The sequence below is a fragment of the Sorex araneus genome, chromosome 4 (genome assembly GCF_027595985.1).
Source record: "Sorex araneus isolate mSorAra2 chromosome 4, mSorAra2.pri, whole genome shotgun sequence".
NCBI lineage: Eukaryota > Metazoa > Chordata > Mammalia > Eulipotyphla > Soricidae > Sorex > Sorex araneus.
This window is the reverse complement of record NC_073305.1, coordinates 173690136-173717412: the sequence shown is the minus strand read 5'-3', so window position 1 is coordinate 173717412 and position 27277 is coordinate 173690136.

The window sequence follows — 27277 nt, the reverse complement described above, 5'->3', positions numbered from 1 at the left end:
AATGGAGGCACAAGGCCAGGCCTGTCCGCACTTGACCTGCTTTGACTTGGCTTCCGTGCCCATGTTTACCTGCCCGCCAGCGGCATTTTGAGTTGTGATGTTCTCTTTGAATTAGTGCTATGCCCCTTTAACTGTGCTATTATTTTACATCTCTGTGAAATAAGATTTCTTACTTCCTAGCTAAGCAAACTTCTATATATCTAATATCTGCATCAAATCATTTAGTCTAAGGTATATGGAATATTTATAGTTAAAGAATACACTTACCTCTAGTTCACATCTTGCTATATATTCATTATGTAGGCTGCTGTATTGGGGCTATATTTTAATTTCGTTTTTATAACACTGGGTTCATTCTGATGCCTTTTTCTCTGTGCCTACTTGACTAAAGTTATTTTTCAAGTAGAGCTTTGAGAGTTTGGAAAACTGACTTCCAGGGTCGTAATTTCATTTACATTTCTTGCTGGCTTTTTGATCTTTTATACACGCATGGCTTCATCATTCTCTATTTCAATATTTGTATTGGGATACAAATGTGAAATATAGGTAAAGTAATACAAACTCATTTGGTGTTTGGGATGGGGGAAAAATAATCACAAACATCTGTATAACGCCCATACAGAGGACATGCTATGTAGTAAATACTCGATTTAAGATATTCCTATGCAGCAAATATAGTAAGCATATCATAGATTACATTCCATTGTCACTCTATATATACTGAAGTTCATTCACCTACTAAAGGACATCCTACATGTTTCCAAAAAGTTGGCAACTCTGAATAAATTTGTTGTAAGCATCATATATGTGCATTACTTTTCAACTCCATTGTGTAAGTAGGAAGAAGCGTGATTGCTAGATAAGAGTATTTGGTGGTGCAATTTTTTTTTAAATTTCCCTATAATCTTCAGACATCTCATTGTGTGGTATTATTTTATATATTGCTTTACTATTTCACTTTGGGATTGTTTCTTCCCTGACTTTAGAATCCAAGTACTATGCAAACAGAGATTGTTCATATTCTTATGATGAATTCAACTCATTTACTTGTTGAAGTTCACAGCATGCTGTATACTCTCTGATAACTACACTCTCATCATTTCTATATATACTCTCCATTTCCAAGCTCCATGCTAGCGATCACTTCTAGTTCTTTCTAGAATGTTCTGCCAGTGACATCATGTGCATTGTGGGTGCTCTGAGGCAGCAGATTTTTAAAGATTTTTTTCCCACCCTATGTGGATCAGACACCAGTTTGTGTAATCCTGTTAGGAAGCCATGCTTACTCGGAAGACTTCATCTTCTGATTTACAAAATCATTTGCACTCAGATGTGAAACCGCCATGCTGCGCCATCTGGTCTCCATGCTGAGTTGTGAAGTATGCACTTCCATGGGTGCCTTCCCAGAGCACACGACGGGACTATGTACAGGAAGGACAAGGGCTTCTCTTTGATGTGGAACGTTCCTGTACCTTAAACTGGAGTTTTGCTTTGCTTTGTTTTTGCATAGTTTTCCTCTATGGAATTATATAAATAACTTGATGGGGGTTTCATTAAATCAAGCCTTCAATTCCCAGTTTTATTTTCCTAAGTTTTCCTGGCTCGTTGAAGAGACAGACTTTCGGGGGACAGGAAGTGAGAAATGAACATTTGGGGGAAAAGTAACAGTGTACCTCCTACGATAAAATTTTTTTCATTTGAATTTAATTTTCTATTTGATATAAAAGTAGTTTAGGATATCATAGGACACAGCTATAATAATTACAAAAAGTTATATCCATTTACTATGTTTTCTGCTGATATGTATTTTACATATGTGATCTTTGGTAATTCTCACATGCAGAAGGCTTTATTATTACCCTTATCTTAGAAAAGGAGCAGTAGTAGTAAGTTGTGATCCAATATTATTTCCCTAGTATAAGGGGTTGCTGGAACATGAATTTAGATAATCTGACTCTAGATTAATGTTCCTAGTGAATAAACTGTGATTTATGTACTGTTAACTGATATAATACGGATTTTTGATGAAATGATCTTGTTAGATGAATTCTGGTTCTCTAGAGTGTGTAATATATCTTATGCAAGACATTGTGAAAAAGTAATTTCACAAAGATCTCCAATGTTCCATTACAATATGATAGTTTCCTACATCAACATTTGAAGCATTTTATATTAAAAGCTATTTTGGCTTCCTTGTTATCCTTTTAAAAGATTTTTTCCTGTTAATTTTATCTCTATACTTAAAAGAAAACCAAAAGTTTCTAAAATGTACAATGTGCAATGCATTAGAAACAGAATAAGATTTTTATATCATAATTGTATTTTCTAGCTGTGGTCTTACCTGCTATCAAAATTACAAGTATTATTTGAGGTCATATTTAGTATAAAAATTCCTTATATGGAAAGAGCTTTCAACATATAACTCCTAAAAGAGAATTTATAGTCATTTAAATTTCGGAATTTACTATTTTTAGTCACTGTGAACTTATAAAATTATTCATAATTAAGTTTCAGGCATACTATATTTCAATGCCAATCCCTTCACTGGTGTCCCTCCACCAATGCCTTCATCACTCCATTTCCTTCCCACCCCAACAGTCTGCTCTTAGGAGAGCCAAATTTTGTTTTAATAAGTTTTTTTACTGTAATTTACAATACTCTTGCCGTAGGTAAGGTTTCATACATAGTACTTTACCACCTTTCAGCCGCCATCTCCTCCTCCTGGTTGAACTCACTTTAATTTAGTGTGTCTGTTAATGAATCGGTCGGGCACCTGCTCTGTGCTGATCCTTGTGTTTAGAATTCTGGGGATGTTAAATAACCTGCAGTGGGCAGAGAGATAGAATGGGGATTAAGCTGCTTACCTTGGAGCACAAATAAATGGTCCCCTGAATATTGCCGGGGGGTTTCAGAGCCAGCAGTAAGCATTGAGCACCATTGTGTATGATCTCCAATTCCAATAAATGAGTGGGTATATGAGCAAATAATCCACGGTATAGTCTAAATTATAAAGGAAAATGAATTCTTATTAGAAGTTTATAAAATATTATACATCACAAAGATGGAAGCGAAAGTTACAAAGCAAGGCCAGAATAATAGTTAAGTGGGTAGGAAGCTTGTCTTGCTCACAAGGGACACTGATTTTTATTACTGCACCCCAGATGGCCCACCTGAGCCCCAGCAGAAATGAAACCTGAACACAGAACCAGGACGAGGGCCCCCTGAGCACTGCTGGTTGTGTCCTCCGCACCACACACTGCTGACAAATCACTATAAAACAGTGAAACCATAAAAATATAAGCTGACATTTAAAAAAATTCTCAGCCTTTATTTCCCTAAGTAGAATTAAGAATACTTAGGATCTAATAACTTTTCACGGCTTCCTCTCTATACATCATTCCTTCAATATTTACTGAGAAGGTATGTATAGACATGATGAGAAATTATTTCAAAGAATTTTGAGATGCCGTGGAATAGTTTCTCAATCATTTCAATATAGCTAAATCAAATTAAATTGTTTGAATATCAAGTAAGATTAGGGTTTCTGCTTCCATCGACATATTTTTAGACTGGTATCATCGATTAAGGGGCTTTAAATGAAACAGTAGACAATTATAGAAGCTTTTTATTTATGAAATGACATCACTCATTGGAAGCTTCATAAACTGAAATATTTTCCTAAACTCAAGTAAAAGGGAAAGAGAAAACTCCAATTGACAACACTGCTGAGTGCTAGAAGTAAGCAAAGGATACTATGGGAGAGAGAGGAACAGTTTCCCAGAAGAAGTTTGGAGTTTGGAGTCCCGTGTAAGAAGAGGTGGAGAAAAAGTGTCACTTCTTAGGCTCTTTATAAAAAAGGGGGAGAAACAGAGATATAGAAATGCAAAAAGACAGAGACACAAAATGTGAGGAGGACTGCTAAGGGAAATTACAGATGTTTCAATTGAATTCCTTATTTGAAACACTGTATCACTGTTATCCAATTACTCATTGATTTGCTCCAGTGGGCATCAGTAAAGTCTCCAAATCCACCATGGGGAGTTTGCCAGGGCTTTGCCATGCCAGCAAGCTACTCTTGGTAGCTTGCTGGGCTCTCTGAGAGGGGAGGAGGAATCAAACCCGGGTCAGCCTCGTGCAAGGCAAACACCCTACCCGCTGTGCTATCGCTCTAGCCCTATTTGAAACACAAATACAGAAAATTACTCAAGCTACTACTCTACTTGGTTCTTCGGAGGATGCAACAAAATCAGTCACCCTAATGCCACGGGGAAAAGCCAATTCTCTTATAACAAACGCCATGATATACCAGGGGTACGTGGGTTTAAAGGTCAGAAGGAACTCCCATGAGAAAGGCGTCAGAATGACAAGGGGAAGAAATGGTGATGTGGAATGGCTTTTCCTTTGGTTTTGTTCTTATTTCTTCTCGATTTGGAGATATTGTTATTTTGAGTTGCTGTCTCTCTTTTTCTTCCCATCCTTCTTGCCCTTTCTTCTGATATAACTGGTCAATTAGGAATCTTTCCCAGTTTGTGGGCCCTGAGTTTTTATTCGGGGCCTTAAATCATAGTAACCAATCCTACACTGTTGTGACCGTCGCATCAGATTTTAAGCACAATTTTCAGAGCCAAAAACATAGTCACAGTCTGTGTCATGGTCAAGATGAGATATAAATTGGCCCCAGGGAAGTGGTATTTCAGTTGATTTCAGAAAGGACTCTCTTTTCAGAGTGACTGATTGTCCAGAGTAAATTCTGCAATAATTTCCCAGGGCTTCATAGTGAAGGAAGATTTTCTCAGTGCCGGCCCCTCATCCCCTACCGAATTCCCCCTTTTGAAAAGGTTAATGTCTTCAGATGTCCTCCAAACAATGTGCTTTGTGTGTCTTTATACATTTTCGCAGTTCTAGTTCACTTCTCACACGGCTGGAGCAGGGAGTGAATAAGCGTTTCTCACTGATGCTAAGCCTCAGCTTTTAGGAGCAGATAAAATGCAGCTTCTGTTCCTTGGCTCAGCCAGCATGCTTTCTGCCAGGCAGGCAACAGCCTTTCATTTAGAAAGCTTCCAACACTTTGAGGGGCCTCCTGGCACGGATCAGGGGAATAAAAGCAGGTTAGGTCTACAAAGGTGTCCTACAAGTTGGCATCTGGTCCTCTGAGTTCTGTCTAGGGATTGAGAAAAGCAACTTTGTGACTTCCCTTTGATTTGCTCTCTATAGAGAAAAGATGGGCTACTTTAGAGATAAGATTCACTTCATCTCACCTCTGAAGATGTATTCTGCACAAACACTTACTTTTATGCTTCTGGGAGCTAGCTGGCATGGGTCTTCTGAGCACATAGTAAATTCAGTTGGATAGAGCCTGGTTAGGGGCATCCTGCATTATATAAACCACATATAGGCTGGGCGACATGTATCTCTTTTGTTCTTTTTGCCACACTCTAATAGAAAAGCTAAGCTTTAAATAAAAGCACGGTTGGAATTGTGAATGAAAATCTTTTCCTCTGAATGACAGAAAAGCAAACTTTTCTCATTCTTCTATGAATTTTAGATGGAAAAAGTGGTGTCAGATGGGGCCTCTTCCCAAGGATGGATGTGTCATGCAGATGCATATGTTCCTAGGGAAAGCTGTCTGGTATTATGGGCCTGCATTGATACCAATGAAATTGCATCCTTTTGTTTTTATCTTGATGGGTTTTGGTGCCACTGTAACTTATTGGTAAATCTCATTATATGATCTGAGTATCTAAATGAAAGATTCATTTCTGCCAGCACACTAAATAAACACTACTCCTGTTTCTGGAATCCTTATGAGCTCCTCTGTGCATCAAACAGCTGCATCAGCTTTATCGGAAATGAGTTTGTTCCTGGACTGGTATTTCTCAGCAAAGGGCACGTTTAGCATGGCAAGGCTAACGATGCAATGGCTTTGATAAGCAACACACAATGCCTCATGACAGCCCATTTTCCCAAGGTCTTCTTTCTAACACCCGTAACTTCAATCCTGATCTCCCAAATATTTACGGTAGTAAATTATATGCTTTTTTTGAAATTTTGTGCTGCACAATTTCTCCTGCCATTATCAGGACCAAACTTCATTTCCCCATTTCAATTACACTTTCATTCAAGTCACCGGGAGTTCTGTATCGAAAAATGAAATGGGAGTCAAGGCGTTTGCTATTAAATAATTCTTTTGTGACCTTGCTTGATAGTTAGATATGGAGAAATTTCTAAATGAAAGACTATGTTCAGTGCATTTCAGTGAAACTAATAATGTCACTATTTTAAGTTATTAACACATAAAAATTTCATAATATGTTTTCCTTCAATGCGTTGGCTTAGAAATGTTGAAATTATGTCCTGAGGGTAAATTATTGTGATTTTATTTATGACAACTGGGAGCTATATATTTTTGTTTCTCTGATTTAAAAATAATATAAATAGCTCTGTGGCTCCAGCAAAAATCTATTTCACATTTCCACATTTATAATGTACTACACTTGTATGTTTTCGGCTAGCATTTATAAACAGCAATATTCTGGTACTAAAAGCACTGAATCATTTCTACCGAAAAAGGAGAGAACTCTATTAGTAGGTTTAATAAGATTTTGAAAATTAAAAACATACACAGGCCATTGACTTATAATGGTGTGTCAAATACTTCTTATTAGACAAGGTTGATTTGAATCTTACTTTTATGTATTTATTTTTTTTCTAGCCTATTATTTCAGAAATGTGAAGTGAAATATAAAAGAGTGAAGCAGATAGGAGAGGGGCTCCCGGAGGGTCTGTAGGACCCTGGAACTCTACAGCCCTGGAAGGCATGCCTCATTGCCAGGACTGCACAGCTCCATGGGACCAATGGTGTAGGATTACATAGCTTCAGGTAGTTTGGGTTTATTGGGTTGCTCCTGTCACAGTGCTCCCATTCCTCTGTTTATTTGTACCTTCTTTCTTGGTGTTCTGTTGACTTGTGGATAATGTTTTTCTCTTCTCCTTGAATCCTTTGCATGGTTTATTCAGAGCAAGTCCTTTTTGTATGGACACAGGAAGACTTAACAAATGTTATGCTTTTGTAACCTGGGAGTCATTTGACTCTACATGATATTTTCCTCCAGGGCATCTGTTCTCTTGACCTAAGCCTCAGCTGCCCTTACTTCCTAGCATCCCCAAAGCAGGGTCCCGACGTGGGACGAGAAGGACCCAGGGCAAGCGGTGAGTTATGTGCTACCCTGGCATCGAGATGGGCCTGGCCAAAGTGCCTCATTCTTAACTATAAGTTAAGAGTCTGATCATGGACAAGTGCTGTCATGATCTTAAAGTAATGACGAGACTAGGACCCTGCTAGGGATAGGAAAGACTAATCTGGCCTGGGCACTGTAGTCTGAGATTGAGATGACCCCAGGAGAGCAATTCTAAAAGTTTAATGCGTCTCTTGCTATGCCCATACAAAACTCATATATATGTTTGTTGAACAAGGAGAAGAGAAACACAACCATGGGATTTCCTCATTGATGGGTCCTGCTGAAAGCTTGAATTGTTACATTGTAGATTCCAGGCTCTGGCCCAGCCTAGTCTTTGGCATGTAGATTTCAGGTGCTGCCTGGTTTGTAATTGACAATGTAGATTTCATGTGGCAGCCCAGCCCAGTCTTTGGTATGTAAATCTGAGTGCTTTTCAAGCAAGGCTTGAAAAGGAAGGCTTCAGTTTTGGTTCTATATCTTCTTTCCGGAGGCCTAGATTACTGGCCTGTAGATACAAGAGAATAATGTTGCCTCAATGTTCTTCCTGTAAGATCTTTTGGTGCCTTTGGTAACTGTTAATGTATTGCACCATGATCAAAAAGGGGTTCCGAGAGAGAGACATGGGGAAGGAGTGCCAAGAGAAGAAAGCAGAGGTATATCTAGAGTGAGGCCTGAGCTGGGAGTGGGGGAGTTGGAAGTTCAAAAGTTGAATAAACAGTAACAAGTCAGCAACCAGCTGGTCCTTGTTCTTTCTTCGCCTTTCCACGGCTGTCCTGTTCCAGTTCTCTCCAAGCTTTAGTTTTTTTACACAATGGTACTTGAGTGAAACCCTCAGGTGAAAGCTCTGCTTTGAGCTGGCACAGAAACTCCCAGCCAGCTTCCAGGCTGCTACTTTCCCAGTGGGTTTTCAGTCTCTAACTCATCACCAGGCAATTTTGGTCTAAAAGCACAAAGGAGGGGTGGAATTCGTTATCAGAACCTTGACCTCATATTTCTCTTTGGGTTGCCCTCCCCCCAACCCCTTCAGTTACAACATTTGCTGGCTGTTGATAAAAACAGATGGCGAAGAAGAAACAATTTATAGTTTTGTGCAGGAATAAAATTTTATACATCCTCAACTCTATTTTTCCATCATTATTTTTCAATACATTATTGATTCATTAGCATGGCTGGGGGGCCTGAGACATGTCCTTATTGACATGCTTATTTTGGAAACTGGATAACTTAGGGAGTAACTGAGGTGAAACAATATGAAAACAAGGTCATAAAGCACATAGTGAACATACATGACTGCTGTTTGAAAGAAGTCAAGTCATTTTCCTTTTTTTTGTTAAATTAAATAATATTATCTCACCTACTTATGTCTCTGTATGTTTTACATAACCATAAAGGGTAATACATAAAATAAAAAATTTATAGGCCATAGTAAAATGGACTATGTCATTACTTCTAGTATCTTTATTGTCACAGAGGCCATCATGCTTGCATTTGGCCAAGAACTTTTATATTTAATAAATGATCATGGCTCACATCCAAGAGCACTTGCTTTGTGTGCATGAGACTTTTGGGTTTGGTCCCTAGAACAGCAAAAAAAATTCTTGAGAATAGAAATCTGTCTAACTCTCCTCCCTTCCTGCCTTATCTATCTTCCCATCTATAATAGAAACCATGGATCTTGTATAAATTTCTTTTAGATTTGTCTTAAGTTAAAGAGCCCCAAATACTGGCAGTTATGTAAATATGTGAAAAGCACAAACTGTGTGCCCATGTGCCTTTGCTTTTGTAGCTAAGAAGATAGTAAATAGCAGTTACCACTTACTGAATACTTATTATAGTGCAGCACCCTATGTATTCTCTCAACATTGCCTTTAATTCTTCCAAGAGTCCTATGATAACAGCTGCTATTATTATCCTTGTTTTAGAGATAGGGAGATGCAGCTCAAAAGAAGTTAATTAACTTGCTTTGTGTCGCAGAACTAGTAAATAGTTATCTTGGAAAGAAAGCTAGCATTGTGTGGGAAGTTGCACTTAAGATATAGTCTTATAACATTTTGTGGATAATTATGTGAAAGCAAACTAGAGCATCATTCAATATTGGTCTAGAATGATCTGAAATTATACCCCAAATAGCATTTGGTTAATAGATAACCAAGAACAGCTGTTGGAAGTGTATTGTCACAAAAAGAGATGCATCCAGGAAAGCTGGAATAATTAGTCTATAATTATTGATATAGTGGGCATTTTCTAATGGAATATTAACCAGTCAGGAGGAAATGATGGACAAAGCCATGTCATAGGTCATTAATTATAACTAATTTCTGAGGAATGTCATAGTTTTGGAATGAATGCTTTGACTTGAAAATGAATATGTATTTTCTATTTTGTATTGAAGCATCACTGCATTATAATAACAAAGCTTTCAAGGGTACATCACTGTATCACTGTCACTGTCAATCCCATTGCTCACCGATTTGCTTGAGCGGGCACCATTAACGTCTGCATTGTGAGACTTGTTACTGTTTTTGGCATATCAAATACGCCATTGGGAGCTTGCCAATGAGGGCAAGATACTCTTGGTAGCTTGCCAGGATCCCCAAGAAGGACGGATGAATTGAACCAGGGTCGGTCGCATGCAAGACAAATGCCCTACCTGCTATGCTATTGCTCCAGCCCCAAGTGTACATAACTGAATATAAATATGTGCTTCCCCTTTTGTTGTGATTTGCTTTTCCTATCCCCTGGCTTCCCTTCCTTCTGTCAAATACTAGTTGGTCTTAAAGTCCAAAGATTATAATTATTCATCTGTTCATGTGTTTTCTCTATACATAGCATGTGCATAAACATCGAGTGTTCATTTCCCTTCCCATCTCTCTACCCACTTTCTGTCTAATGAAGCAGGAATCCCCTCTGTGTTCTCTTTATTTTAGTCTTTGTTGGTCTCCGAGGATCAGGAATTGCCGAACTCTTATCCTGAGCTGTGGGACTCTCAGTGTCCATACTCTATTGGTTGACTAGTTGTTCCTCTAGTGTGCAAAATAGGAAATCTCTTTAACTGCCATCTTGGAAGTGTGGTTATGCATAATTAAAGAAAAATGCTTTTCTTCCTATATTGGATGAACTAAAGAGGCTGTTATATGGGAATGCTTATTAAGGGGCCTGCATATAGTTCTCTGGAGCAAAATAGGAGTGCGGAGTTATATATGCATGAAAGGGAACTATGTTGAACATGCTAGGTACCAATTTTGGTCACAGAAATGAGATTCACACATTACTCTTTCCCCCACTCTTCCATCTCATACCCCTCAGTAAGAAGCATAGTAGACTGCTAATAAGATCAAATAAACCAGTGTTCACCTGGAGAGTTCAATGAAATCCTGCTATGTGGGAGTATTAAATTAATGCGAAGCCAAAGGTGAGGCAGAGTGGGGAGAAGCAGGAAGAAGAAAGGATGTTTTAAAGAAAGTGGAAAGAAGTAACAAAATGGAAGAGAGTAAAGAAAATGATGGCAGGCACTGTGACCTCACAGAGAATTCTAGTTCTTTTCTTTTACTCTCATTCAACCAGTCATTGTGCAACATTTGTCTTTCTTCCTTATACACATCACATTTCACACAGTCTTTCTTCACTACCAGTTTCTTCAAATTCCTCTACCCTTTCCGAGTCATCTGGATCCTTACCACATAATTTCCATTACTGATGGAATTCTTGACTTTACACCTATAAAGGCGATTAGAGGCTGCCCCCAAAGACTCCATCCCTCTCGGAGAGCCCGACAAGCTATCGAGAGTATCCTGCCCGCACAGCAGAACCTGGCAAGCTACCTGTGGCATATTTGATATGCCAAAAACAGTAACAACAATGGTCCTCATTCCCCTGACCCTGAAAGAGCCCCTGATACACCATAGGGCTACACTAGCACAAAACAGGGGCGAATGGAGACATTACTGGTGGCCACTCGAGCAAATCAATGAACAACCAATGAGATGATAGTGATACAGTGATACAGTGATGGAAGCCACAATCTATGCAGGCCATGTAGGCTGTTATCTTGGAGACATTCAAACTAGCACAGTTAAAATGATTGTTATAGAAGAAGTGGTTGGTGTTCATCTCAGCTTCGCTCCTATCATTCAAAACAATTTAGATGTTCCTCCACATTTGCTTGCCCTATTCAGATTACATTGTTAATCTGAGCCTCGTTAATAAAAACGTAGATTTATAATCCTTTATTGTTATTACTTGAGCTTTAGCCTTGCTGGCTGAAGGAGAATGTTTTACCTTTCCCTATTTCAAGAAACAATCAAATTTGCCTCTATCATATATAATACTGCAATTTGTCTCAGAGGGTTCAAGTAAAAAGTAATTTTCTCCAGTGACATTTTAATACCTCATATAGATTTGTCTCTTGGGAAGCTCAAAACCGGCTTTCTCTATAATTTTACTCTCTGGATGGGAACGCCTTCATCTTCTACTCTTTTTCCTTTAAAACACAAAACAAAAACAAAACCTCCTCCCACTCTGTCGCTTTCTCCTACAAACACTCTTATAAAATTAATTACTTAAAAATAAAATCTGTCTTGTTTCTGCTTTTGCTTTATCTTTTTTATATCTTCAAAGACTATACTCTTTCAAGTGTAACCTTTTAGTTTTACAACCATTTGAGTCTACAGACATTGAATACTTGTCAAAATTAATATCCAGGTTTTCCTCTTGATTTTGTGCTCTCCTGTAGGTGAAATCTTTTGTCTCTTCTTATTAAGTCACTCTATTGAAAGTACTACTGCACCAAATTTATATTGATCGTTAGATGTTTGCTATGTACTAATACACACTTAACTGTCTGTCATGTTATAAATGTCTAATCATAGTCACATATAATTAATGTAGATTTTACTTTACAGATGGAGGAATTGACATTTAGAAAGGTTAAGTAAGTTAGGTCAAGCAAACATGAGCTGTGCCAGAACTTGAAGTCAGAACTGCCTGCACTGACAGCCTTTAGACAATTATAGTATGGTTCGCTGACAAGCTAGACTCGCTTTCTGTACTTCCCTATGCTTTAGTTCTTGGGAAGAGAGTGGTGATACTCTGCTGATATTGTCTAGAAGCCAATTCGAGTGACACTTCACAACATTTCTTGGTCTTGACTCTTCTATAGCACTTGACACCACCTAGCATTCTCTTCTAGTGGATTTGATCTCACTGTTTGGTCATTATTTTATTTGAATCACCTCTTACCAGTGTTCTTCACCGATACCTCTACTTTTCCTCCTCCATGAATATTACATCTCAGATTCTTCCTATCCTACCTTGACCACAAAGATATCATCCATGCATTTAGTGCCAAGTAAGTCACTCAAAACTGCCTCCAAGTTAGATGTCTCAGATTACAGAGTATTTTTAGATATCTATACAATATTTTTATGTAGATGCTTTATGCAGAGAATAAAAATGCAGCAATTAGAAAGCTGAACCTGTTATATTCTTTTTTTTGAATGCTTTTCTATGAATGTGATCATGTCATGCATGCAAGATCTTGCAATATTCCTAAGCATTGTTGATGCATTCTTTATTGGTCTCTTAGTAATAAATAAATCCTACATACTGAAAATTTGTGTTTTCCAAACAAATTAATATATGTCAAAACTCTAATACCCAAGCAGATGGCATTTGGAAGTGTGGTCTTTTGGTGGTAAGTAGGTTTAGAGGAAGTCATGAATGGGTAGTTTCCATGATGAAATTAGAGTCTTTATAAGGTGAGGAGAGATTAAAACTGTCTTTTTTACTGCATGAGGTAGTAATGATATGGCAATAGCATTTAAATTGTGAGGAAGAAACCTTATTAGTATAGATAAAAGAGCAGAAATGAAACAAATGTTGCTATGCATTGTTGGATTTAAGAATGTATTTTTAACAGCCCTTTCCACAGAAGGGTGTGAGGGAAAAATGTATGTGAGGTCTTTAAGTCTCAGGTGACTCAGAAGTTCATGTGGAATGTGTAGTAAAAGCACTCATTGGGTTGAGCATGAAAGATGTTTTATCATAGACTCAGACCTAGAAGTTTGACAATAGCATGCTTCTTTGCTATCAGTTCTACTTTGGAATATAAAAGTTCTTGGAAGAAGTTGTGAATTCAAGTATTAACAACACGGTTTTAAGTGTAATATATTCTGGTCTTATAACTCCATCTGAGAATTTCTAAGTATTATTTAGTTGAGTACGTTGCCAGCTTATAATGCAATAAAATATTTATTTAGGAGAGGAGAGATAATACAACAAGTAGAGCACTTGCCTTGCATTTGTCCAACATGAATCTGATTCTTGGCACCCCGTATGGTTTTCCAAGCCCCACCAGGAGTGGTCCCTGAGCTCAGAGCCAGAAGGAAGTCTCTGAGCACTGCTGGGGATGGCCTAAACCCCTCACCCCAGCAAAAAAAAATCCTGTTTACTTAAAAAGTAAGAGATTACAATCTAGATATTAAATGATTGTTTCCCATGCAATGAGTTCTTGAGTATAAAGTTGAAAGAATGAGGTAATATAGGGACAGCAGTGGAGACTCACAGGCACTGGGGCCGCTGTAACTTTTTCTATACATTTTGTAACTTTTTATATCAATTTTGACACTTCTTTAGCTAAGATAGCTAAACTGTAATAAAATAAATGAAGGATTTTTTTGGGGGGGAGGAAAAATTAAATAAAAGCCCATATAAAAAAGGAAACTATATAAAAAGTAGTAGAAATGTGTTTGTCTTTTAGTCATAACCTTAGGGATTGAAGTGTTCAGATTTAACTTATCACATTCTACTTTCAAATCTTTTTATAATGCTTTATAAAAAGTACAAGATTTTTTAACAATAGAACTCCATTTGTTCCTCCTCCTACACATTTTTGCTCTTGTTTTCATATATTTTACTTAGCATATGTAAAATATGCTAAAAACTCTACAATATGATATTGCTTTTTCTTTAACAGTAGTAATTCAAAGAAATTTAAAATTATATGTATCAATTAAAGGGAATGTAAAACTCTTTTCTTACCTATTTAACAATGATATACTTCTTATAGAGTTACTCCTTTGTTTTTAATGATTCAGGATCAGTTTGATATTATTTCTTTTTCAATAGGAAGCCCTTTTAAAATTTTATTTCAGTGTGCAACTTTGTATATGAGTTCTCCAGTTTTATGTGTCTCAGAGACTTTATTTCCCCTTCATATTTGATTGATGTTTTCATTGGACTGAAAATTCCATTCTAACATATTTTAGCATTCCCAAGTTATTTTCCTGCTTTCTGTCTTGTTTTATCTGATTTTTAAGTCTTACTAATGTTCCCATGATATAATGAGCCTTGATTTCGCTCTGGATATTTAGAATTTTTGTTTGCTTGATTTGAGGCCACACTATGAGATGCTCAGGGCTTACTCCTGGCTCTGTGCTCAGGGATCACTCCTGGCAGGACTCAAGGGACCATATGTGGTGTTAAAATCAAATACAGGTCAGTTGCATGCCAGACAAGCACCTTTCCCACTGTACTTCTTCATCTTTTGACTTTAGCATCTTGCATATGATAAACATAGATGCAGTCATTTTTTTCTATATCATCTTGTCTGAACTGAGCTTCTTAATTTTGTAAATTGATAACTTTTTTATTCACTTTGAGAAATTTTCAGTTATTCACTCTTCAAAATTTTTGGAAACCATTCACTCTCTCCTTTACTCTGTTATTCCAGTTGGAATAGACGTTAAAATGTTTGATGTTTCACAGATTCTGTGTTTTGTTTCATTAATTTTTAGTTTTTTCTCTCTGCTTTTTGTAAAGTTATCTTTATTTATCTGTGTTCTGTTTTTTTTATGGCTGTGCCTGACTTTACTCAGGGTTCTGTGCTCAGGGATCATTCTTTGCTGGGCTTAGGGGACCATATGGGATGCTGGGGTTCAACCCAGTGTGGACCACATACAAGAAAAAAGCCCTACCTGCTGTGCTATCTCTCTAGCCTCGATATAACAGTCTTTACTTCAGTTTCACCAATTTGCTTTCTTCTGTGTCCACAGTGCATCTGAATATACAAAATATATATTTTTGGATTTTCTACTTCTGAATATACTGAATATATATAATTTTTTATGTTGTACTCTTTTCCCTTTTAACATTTCTATTTTCTTGTGTTTCTTTCTATAGAAGTTTTCTTCATTAATCTATGCTATCTACATTTTCCACTGGATCTAACATAGTTGTTGTAGTTATTTATTTTTTAGTTTTTTGAACCACACCTGGCAGTACTCAGGAGTGACCCTTGACATTGTTTGATATGCAATGCCAAAATTCTAAGTGTGATTTAGACTTGGCAAGTTTTCTTGAACAGAAAGTAAACCACAGATCATCTTTTTGTCCTCCTGGATTTTTCTGTTGAGCATAGCCTAGAAGCTGTGAGTGCTTTGTGACTATGTTTGTACAGGGGTCTGTGACCCAGACCTAGGATTATGGAGAAGCAGGTCATGGGGAATGAAGTACTTATTTATCTGGTATATACCTACCCTGATGTGGACTATTTTGTTGGTAGTTTCCTTATCCCTGAATTTTTATTAAGGCAATATATATTCTTGGAATTACAAGTTGCAGATGTGGCTTCCTGAATTCTCAGAATTTTGCTTGTTATAGAAGTAGTCAATAATTTGATAACTGAGTCTCCAGTAGAGTTCTGAGAGTCAGTTTAATAAGCACTATTAAACTTGCTTCTTCATTCTCCAGATTATTTTGTAGAAAAATTATTTTTGTGCAGATGTACTCAGTGCTTTTTTTATTTTTAAATCTCTGATTGCTGAGAGTCTTATTGTCATTTTTGGGTATTAACTTTTGCCATGAAAACAGCACTTTTAGCTATCTTATTTCATCTATTGCAGTTGCTTGTACTACGTTTTATCCAACCAAATAGGGTATAGATTATACATGTACTTTTTAAAGGTACCACAGTGAAAGCACCAATTATATTACTGAACCAAGAAAAGGTGCTTTTAATCACATAAATTTTATGCTATGCATATTGTGAATGTGCTTATTACTCAGCCCTAGGTGAATTTACTAATATTCCTCTTATGGGATGGGATATACAAATCAGAGTTACCTTATAATAGTTGAAAGGTAATAGAACTAGATCATACATTTTTATAAGTCATATTTGCCCAACAGAAATTTTCAGTTCAGAAGCTTTTGAGTATGAGTTGAGCAGAGGGAAGGTTGGAATATAGACCTAGGATGAATACAACTATAGTGTGGTCCTGAAACTGTCATGACCAAAGACCCTCCTTAGTTTTTGCTTTGCTACTATTGCTTCTGGGGTTATGGGTAGTAAGCTGAACCCAGATATCAACGAAAAATATTGAAAGTAACCATTAATTTTTAGATGTATCTCAACTTCAGCTGCTAAAATTGAGGAACAATGTACAACCTAAAGACAAAAATGATATGTCTTACCATTGACTTAAAATTCAAAACCAGGAAATGTGTCTATATGTTGTAAAACTGTAATCATCAGCAAGAGAATGGCAAACATAAATTTCATAATATTAATTTCTTGGGAAGGCGAGGACTTCTAGAGTTTAAGAAATACTCTAGTTTTTAAGTTGGCTGAAAGGTACATTTTATTGCTTATAAATATTTATTTGTAATTATTTTATATATTAAAATTATTTATAACTATTAAATATATATTTAATATATATATTAAATATATGACAGGCATATATTTATTATTTATGCTTTAGATAGTCATGCAATTTTGTAGATATAAAATAATTCTATAAAAAGCATGGAAAACATGAAAGAATGTAAACTGAAGACTTCTATTGTCTGTAAGAATAAACTAGTGTCAAATGTATACAGAACATCCTGCCCCTGTGCCAGGCTGTCTTCTTCTGGGCACGTCGGAGGGGGGCAGATTGTGTTTCCCTCCCTACCCCAACCAGAACCACAGCAGCTGAAAACCTCCAGAACTCAGCCACAGCCATGCTCAAGGCCACTCTTCACATGTTCCAACAAGCCTCATGAATGAAGGAACTGGTAGAGGAATCCAGGTAGGCAAGACCTGTGGCTGAGATCTCCAAGCCTGCCCAGATCAGGACTGGGCATCCTCCACCCAGATGCCCCATTTTCCAGTATCTTGGCAGTCACATCCACAAACTGCTCCTGGCGCCATGTAATCTCATCAATGGCCAAGATCCAGAGACTATAAAACAAAGCTCCCGGAAGAGAGCAATGCAGTATTTCCTCCGTCCCTCTTGGAGAGCCCAGCAAGCTACTTAGAGTATCCCACCCACATCGCTGAGCCTGGCAAGCTACCTGTGGCATACTCAATATGCCAAAAACAGTAACAAATGACAGCATTCTCCTGACGCTGAAAGAGCCCCCAATATGCCATCAGGCTATACTAGCACGTGACAGGGACAGATGAAGATGTTATTGGTGCCTGCTTGAGCAAATCAATAAACAATGGGATGACAATGATACAGTGATACAGTAAAAATGTATCCAAATAAAATGTGCAGCATTTCATTGTCTCTCAAAGCCCTCTACAATCACTATTAAGATCTACAAGGATCATGATCCTAGTGTGTAAGAAAACTAAGCAATCTTTAACTGCTGACTCAATGCATGAATAGCTGGTACTCTAAATTATCTGAACAAAATAACAATATGTGGACCAGGAAGCAAATATGTGGACCAGGAAGACATCCCAGAAAGGTTAGTGTGTACGCCTTGAATGTGGGAGCTCTGTGTTTCGATCCCAGCACTGCATTGTCTCCTGAGCTTCTCTGGGAATGACTCTGAAGTACAGAAGTGAATCTCCCAGCACTGATGCTGTGGTCCAGCTTCCTTCTCCTCCCCTGAAGAGTAATCATGTGAGCTTTTCATGTCTGATTCCTTACATATACTTAGATTTTTATTTCTCTTTAGATCTCTGGGCACTCCTTTGATGTGTCTTTTTACTCCTTTCTCTTGCATAGGGATCTGTTTCATGTATGGATTTGTGACGCTTACTATAGTGACTATCCCTCCTTTGAGATAGCCTTGGGTGACAGTTGATCTCTCTTTTCATTCTTTTGTTTCTCCCAACAGCTTCTTCCCAGTGACCAAACTACATTCCCTAGAGATTTCTGATTAGTGGCTGTTGGCACATATCTCCCATTATATATATATATATATATATATATATATATATATATATATTAAATCACCATGAGATAGTTTGATTTCAGTCATACAATAATAAAACACTCATCTTTCCACCAGTGCACATTTTCTACCACCAATATCCCCAGTATCCATCCCCCATCCCACTCCTGCCCCTGCCTCAATGGCAGGCAATTTCCCTCATACTTTCTATTTTTGACATTATGGTTTCCAATACAGATATTGAGAGGTTATCATGACATTTGATCTTTATCTACTTTCAGCACACATCTCCCATTCTGAATGATCCTGTCAACCATCATTGACTTAGTGATCTTTTTCTAGAGAGAAAACTGATGAGTTTTCACCTTGGGATTTTTATTTGTGTATGAGTGACTTGCTTTTGAGTCATCTTCCTGTTCATCTAATATAGGATCATATTTTGTGTACTACCTAGGATTGACTATCTTTCAGAACCACAGTTGCTGGTCTATCCTACTCCTCTAGAAGAGAAAAACTGTGAAAACATGCTATTCGGTGTTGACAGCATATTTACAGGTGAGTTTTAGCCAGTCTGTGATACTCACAGAAAACGAAAAGGTAGAATGCTAAAAAAGCATTAAGGTTAATTTCAAGGAGTATAAAAATGTGTATCTTATAATCAAAGAATGGCATTGTTATCATTGTTACATAAACAGGAGAGATATAGGCTTAAGAATTTTAATGACTTGTAAAGGTAGTCAGTGGTGAGTCAGAAATAGAATTTGGGCTTTAGAGGCTAATTTCTATGCTTTTAGACTCCTGTTACTGCCTATATGTGCAAGCTCTAGATTTGAAATAAACCAAATTTTCTGTCTTTTAAATTTAAAAAAATTATTAAAGAATTATGATTTTCAGAGTTTTTGATAATTGACTTTTAGGCTTATAATATTTCAATACCCACCACCAGTGTCAACTTCCCTCCACCAGTTTTCCCATATTTCCTCTTCACGCCAACCTTCACTCCATTTTTGCCTGTCAACTCGACAGACATATTACAAAGTTTCCGTGGTTACAGCTTAGATATCATATTTTCATTGTTGGTGAGTCTGTGTTTTGGATATAAGGCTATACCACTCATCCACATCAGCAGTATAATGGAAACCCTGTCACCTGTTGCTTCCCTTTATCTTCTTCCCCCCCTTGATTTCTTTCCTTTTCTGTCCTTCTTCTTTTTAAACTCTGTGGTCAAGGGTGATCTAGGCTAAAATAAACCAAAATTTCAAAGAGAAATAACCATAACATTTGCCAGAATCATCTTGTGGTGATTTTTTTGTTATTTTCCTTAAAGTACTTAGATAAGGGGCCAGAGTGATAGTACAGTGGGGAGGGCATTTGCCTTGCAAGTGGCTGACCTGGGCTCGATCCCCAGTATCCCATATGGTGTTCCAAGCACCGCCAGGAGTAATTTCAGAGTGCAGAGGCAAGAGTAGCTCCTGAGCATCTCTTGTTGTGACCCAAAAAGCAGGAAAAAAAGACAAAAAAAATCTCTACCTGCTCAAAAATGGTCAAATTTATGAAAACCTAGCAAGTCATATTTCCTTGAGCCTTTTCTATCATTCAAAGCCTTCTTCCTCTAATGCTCTGTGCCCATGATAAAATTCCTGGAGTGTGTCCTCTAAGAATCAAATCAAAGGGCTCAACCACGTGTCACCAGGAAGGCTTAAATCAAGAATGAAGCAGATTTAGTGATACCTCCCTAAAGTAATGATGAAGCACTGATTTGTCTAGCATATATCTCTGCACGGATGATGCTAGGTCACTTCTAATTATCTTTCCCTGTCTGGGATCTACATAGATAAATGCCTGGGACATTCAAATGCCTTGTAGGTTGGCTAGTTAATTGCTACAGAATTGATTTCATGAAGGAAAATGAAGCCAGATTAGAGTGGAAGATGCAAATGTGAAACTTGACAGACCGCAGTGTGTTGCTCAAGTCTATCAATAGAACTGTCAGCCCCGGTTTCTAGCTGGCTTTATGGATCCGTGCAATATGAGCAGAACACACTTGACAACTCTTAGAGCAATTTAGCTGCTCTTCCCTCCAAAATAACAAGATACGGTATATTTTTGTCTTCTTGTTTCCTATGCCTATAATACTTTACAAAAATAATTTTAGATTGGAATAGCTTCCCTGTTTTCTCAGAAAATGCTCCTGCTTTGCTTTTGCTCTTTTTCCTTGTTTCTTCCTCACTTTTATATCACAGGTGGTGAGGATATACTTTATTTTGGAAACTTAGGAAGTAGCTTTCATATTCCTGCTGTGTCTCCTGACTACAAACCAGAAAACACAGAGAATATATTTTCTTTGATTTGGAGTTTTGAAAACTCTTGCCATTTCAGACTAGGTAGAGGAGGGGATAATAAAAAAATAAATAAAAGGAACTTTATGTTCATTTACTTTAATTAACAACTTAAAAAGCAACATTGCATATGACATAAAACTTTTGTATGTTTGTCATCAATCATCATTTGTCTATGCCATATTATTATTCAGCTTTTAAACTTCACTTTTCCAATATTCTGTTGTAGATTCTGTGACAAATGAGAAAAAGCCTTTTGTGTCTTTTTGTTCCTTTCTTGATGGGAGATGTGTCATAGGCAAAAATATAAAATGTAAAGCTCAGGATTGGTACAATGAGAATATATTTTCTTAATATGTTTTTCTTTGTTAAAATAAGAAAGGTAGAAATTATTTTTCTACTTAAGTTTCCATTATGAACTGTGAAAAAATGCCAACAAAGAAAGATATAACAGTTTTGAAGACCAAGTTTCTAAGATCAAGGTGCCAGCAAAGTAGATTTCAATTTGATCTCTCTCTCTCTCTCTCTCTCTCTCTCTCTCTCTTTCTCTCCACCTGAGGGCTGCTATCTGGTTGTATGTCACATAAGCTTTCTTCTGCATTTGTGAAAAACATCACAGTTCTCTTGGGCCAGAGAGTTTGTGCAGTGGGAACGGCACTTGCCTTGTATGCAGTTGACTGGATTCCAACCCCTTCACCCATATGGTCTACTGAGGCCTGCCAAGAGTGATCCCTGAGCAGAGAGCCAGGAGTAAGCTCTGACCATCACCAGATGTGACCCAAGCCCAAAAGCCTATAGCACTGTAGCACTGTTGTCCCATTGTTCATCAATTTGCTCGAGCAGACACCAGTGATGTCTCCATTGTGAGACTTGTTGTTACTGTTTTTGGCATATCTAATATGCCACTGTATCTTGCCAGGCTCTGCCATGTGGGTGGGATACTCTTGGTAGCTTGCTGGACTCTCTGAGAGGGACAGAGGAATCGAACCTGGGTCATCTATGTGCAAGGCAAATGCCCTACCTGCTGTGCTTTCGCCACCAAGAGTGATTGCTAAGCAGAGAGCCAGGAGTAAGCTCTGAACACTACCAGGTGTGACTCAAAGCCTAAATAAATAAACTAATAGAAACCAAAAAGAAATAGAAAGGAAAAAAATCCCACAAACTCTCTGACATCTCACTTTATGGGAAACAGAATTTCACCAGCACTACCTCCTTGACTTCATTTAACTTCATTCATTTTTTAGACCCTATCTCCAAAGATAGTCACATTTGTGACTAGGACTTTCACATGTAAATTAGGATGGACTCATTGATCACAGGACAAGTTAGGTGATAATAAGAGGATGTTCCATGTTGTGTGGCTCTGAGAGAACTTTCTTACCGAGTGGTCTCCTATGGAGTTTCTAACAAGGCAGGGTTTCAGGTCGACCTAAATGATTGGGGCTGAACCATGAGGGAAACTTGGGAAAACGATGGCAAGCAATGGAAAAATTAGCACCAGTAGTGTGTCTGAGAAGCAGCTTGAAGAGCATGGGCACTGCCGTGGGCCAGGAGAAGGTTAGGAACAGACGAGGACAAAGAAATAGGAGGGCTTGGCTTTGGAAGCCTGTAAGGTGGTGGTTCTTTACCTGAATAGTTTTTTTTTTTTCATTTTTGACAATAAGTTTTTTAACTTAAAATAAGATCTGCAGAAATACATGATATATAACAATATTGTAGATATTATATAACACAGGGAATGAAATAACACATGCACAGAACCGAAGTAGACAAAGCTTTGCAGCGTCGGTGAAATTTAAAACACCTGCTTTCATCAAATGCTTAGATGTAAACATTCTAATTTAACCTCTCTAGATACTTTAAAGTGTATAAATAAGTAGATTTAATGGTAAAGTTATGTCAGGATATAAACCCTTCAAAATTTCTGCTAAAGGAAGCTCTGAATTAATGGCATTTTCCTGAATTAATTTCTTTAGCATGCTCAGGTATTAAATAGCTTCCCTCTTTATGCGTGTGTCATTCCCACAGTCAGGTGTAGCGGTGCCTCATAACTGCTCATATTTCTGAAGTAGAAAAGCGCATTGCTTTTCTCTCTCCTTTTGTTTCTGGCTAAAACGAAGCCTCCCATTTAGTGGAACTGAACGACAAAAGGTGCCAAAGGACGTGGAAGTCAGAACTGGAAGAATGAAAGGAGATTGGGAAAAGGTAGATGACATTTCCAACGGTGCCTAAGAGATACTGAAATACTAGGGGAAGTCATGTCACAAAGGAAAAGTTAAATGAGCATGGAGTTTATTGGATGTCGAGGACAGTCTGGACAGTACCCAGTGGCCTCTGGGGCCAGGCCAATTCTGCAGTGGCTCACAGGCTGACCTGGATTTAGGATGACTTTCTGAGACTATGGAGGAAAAAGCCACCTGCCGCAGTTGCAAAACAGCTAGTGCATACCACATGAGAACATTTTTGGCCCATTCTGTTATTGCCTAATATACTAGGCATTTCATAATATGCATGTGCTTGGGATATTTGGGATATTATTAGGCATGAGGAACATGAAATGGTTTCTAAAATAAATTTTTTGAATTGTAAATATTTACTTGGTACTTTATTTTATGCTAAAATTTAAAATTTGTAGGTGCTGACTAATAAACCATATCATGATAGGTCCGAAATGTCCTCCTCATCGTGTATTTAGCATTCCTGCACATGAGAATTGAAAAGAAAAATTAATTCCAATTTATAACTTATGAATTCTATGACTTATCTGTGCATTTAGTTATTTCTCTATCAATTTCCCATCTCAATGAACTACCCAGTTCTCTATCCATGTCTAGATTTTATATGGATGGCTAACTTAGATTACAAGTCAACTCTCAAAATGGAAAGCAATCTTGTCGGTGTCTTATTTCCTGTCAAGATTTTACATTTAAAAGTCAGAATAGTAGCCCTTGCTCAACAAAATAAATATATATGACTATGCTAATTGTTGAGTACTTTATTCCCTGCGAAAGCAAATACAAGCTCTTTTGTTATAAGGATCATTGTGAATTTAGGATTAAAAATTGAAACCCCATGGTTAAGAGCAAGAGTTTGCTTTTTCCTGTTTAAAGTCACCATATTTTTTTTGAAGGTGATTTATTTACTTTTTATTTATTTTTTATTGAATCACCATAAGATACAGAGTTACAGAAGCTGTTTATGGTTGGGTTTCAGTCATACAGTGTACCAACACCCATCCCTCCACCAGTGCACATTTCCCACCACCAATGTCCCCAGTTTACCTTGGGTCACCCTCGCCAAACCTGCCTCAATGGGAGGTGCTTTCCTTCTCTCTCTCTCTCTCTCTCTCTCTCTCTCTCTCTGTCTCTGTCTCTCTCTCTTTCTCTTTCTCTCTGTCTCTCTGTCTCTCCTCTCTCTCCTTTTGGGCATTATGGTGTTCAATACAGGTACTGAGAGGTTATCATATTGTTCCCTTACCTATTTTCAGCACTCAGTCTTCTCCAGAATGATCATTGGCAACTATCTTCATCATAATTGGTTCCCTTTCTATGCCAACTGCCACGAAGTTGATTTCTAAATGACTATTGTAAAGTTACCATATTTTTTGAGCTATAAAATTTTGTGCCCCTAGTGTCTGGGATTTCTAGAGCACAGGTTATGGGCAGGAGAGCCATTCTGTAAAGAAAAATTTGAAGGACATGGGTGGGGCTGTTTCTAATTTTTTTCTTTTAAAACTAATAGGTTTGGGGTATTCCTACCTCTTATAAGTGTCCCCAAAGGAAAATAATGGTGGTGTGGGGGAAGCTATCTAAGAATTATAAGTAGAATGTCTCCTATATGAAAGACACAAGAGTGGGCAGAAACATTCCTTCCATAATAAGGAGAAAATCCTGCTGCCCGCAGTTTGTGACTTCAACCTTAGCTCTGCTGAAGAGTAATGAAAATATGTGGTCTTCCATCCCTGGTCATTTTTAAGACACCACCACAAATAGATCCCTATTATCTGGTTTGCTGTGCTTTCTCTTTGACTGCCCAACAAACTATTAAAGACATAGAAGTTTATTTCACAGAAGTATCATTCCAAAGAACCAAAGCTTTTCATGTACTAAGGACTTGGAGCCATGACTCTGCCTTCTACAAACATTGAGTAGATCAGCTGGACCCAGTAGAGTTTTTGGTTTGTTGGTATGGTTTGGTCATTACATTTTATATTATTGCAAAGACATAAATAAAAGAAATAGGTTCAGAAGAAGGTTGTGTTATTTTAACATTTTGGTTATGATAGCCTACTTTTTCAAAAAGTAAATTTAAGTTATTGCAAAATTTAAGTCATTGCAAAATTTAAAATAAGGAGAGAAAGAACATCTGGTTGCTTGTGATATAGAACTAAAAATTCTCATATAAAATAAAATAAAAGAAAAGGGGCTGTATTTATTTTAGGAAATACCAGCTCTGTACATTAAAGATGAAGTATAATCTTAATTTTCTCCCATCGAGGATAGCATTAGTTGGATTGGTTAGCTCTAATTTGGAATTAACTTTTTGATCTATTTTCATGAATGAGTATTGTTACAGTTTTTCTTTCTTTTAAATTTTATGTATATATCAAAGAATATGCCTTGCAGTTTGTAAGGAGAACAAGAGAATCAGGTGGACCTAGATTCTAGAGTGAAAATTTGTTCTGCATGCCAAAATGCAGAGGCCAAATTCTGTTTGCTGAATCTTGTAGAAGTTCGGTAGCATTGTTGTCCCATTCTTCATCAATTTGCTCGAGCGGGCACCAGTAACGTCTCCACTGTGAGACTTGTTGTTACTGGTTTGGGCATATCAAATACTCCACGGGTAGCTTACCAGGCTCTGCTGTGTGGGTGAGTGCTCTCAGTAGCTTCCCAGGCTCTCCGAGAGAGATGGGAAAATTGAACCCCAGTTGGCCGCGTGCCAGGCAAATGCTTACTCACTGTGCTATTGCTCCAGCCAGTGCCAAAATGTTATTGCCAAAATGACAAAGACACCATGTAAGTGAAAGGACTTTCTACAAATTCTAAAATGTTAATATGGGAGAATATGTATTGTGAACTTGTCATTGAGACTCCAAAGAGTTTCTTCAAGTGAAGAAGAAACCTTTAAAAAATTCTCATGCCCCCAGAATGGCATAGTCCACTGGGAAGATCTTTAGCATAGATGGGAACTATTGCCCTTTAGACACACATTTCTTGAACACAGCTGCCAAGAGCCCATCTGTACATAGGACCCTGGGATCACTAAGAGAAAAACCTTTGTGACTGATTGAATGCTGCTAATTGACCACTGAAAGCCACTGTGTATGTAGGACTAGTTTCTGTAAGTGGAACCCAGAGTTGTGACCTAAGAAAATGTCAATATGATTAAAATTTAGCGAGAAGAGAGAAATGGCAGTGGGTAATATTATACAGAAGATTGTTTTTCTAGGTACTGTCAGGGAAATCCTCATGCGTACTATTCTTCTAAAAAAGGAGAGGAGCGTAAGTGGGCTGGGGGGTGGGGGGAGAAACACATAGTTTTACCCTTCGAAAATGCATCCTTTCACTTGTACATAGTAATCAGATACCACTGACTATTTCTGGCTCACAAATCATTTGCAAATTGCCTGGCTACCACTCACCTTGTTTCATCCTTGCCTACACATTTGTCAGCCATCAGAACCACCTACAACAGCTTCCACTCAGAATAGCATGGTTACTAACAAATGCCTTCAGAGTGAAAATAAATGTGTGCAGTCGGGTGGAACCCTTTCCCTTCCTCCCCCGTGGCTGGGGCCCAGTTGGCACCACGCGTCATGCTGTCCAGATGGTGGCCACTTCTCTGCTCTTGCTTTAGCACATTCTCTGCCAAAGCACTGAGTGCCAGCTTTCCGGTGAGACTCTGCTTGTCGGGAGATAGCGGCCCAGGTTACGTCCCCTCTCCCGTCGTCGCTAACCAGGGTACTGTGGAACAAGGGCGAGAAACAGAGAAAAGGAAGTGACCGGGAGATATGGGGTGTGGATGAAGAGAGCAAGTTGCAGAATAATGAAAAGCACTCACAGAGAGGCCCTTTGGTAAGTTCTTTGAAACTTGTAGACTTCGGTTGTTTCAACGTTTCAACAAGGGAGCTAAACTGGATGACGATCTGTCCACCCTCATCTCTAACATCCTACAGTCCTGTGACCATTTAGAGACTATTCAGGAGGATGCTCATGAGTAAGACCCATCCTTCGTTACAATGATGACTATATTATGGCCAGCCAGCAATTTGGGGGAGGAATAAACAAGTTTCAGATACATGTGGGAGGTAGCTTCTTTAGAGTGAAACTAGGTTTGCCCGATGAAGCATCTCAGTGAGATCCTAATTTCAGACTGCCATGTATTTCACTGTGGAGAAGAATTTTCTAGGCAGGTGGAGACTTGTTGAGATGCAGCCAGTTAGTATGGTATTGTACATGCAGGCAAGGATAGAAAGGGCGTCTGACTGTAAATTAGGCACTGGGGACATTGGGATGAACACATTTTATTCTG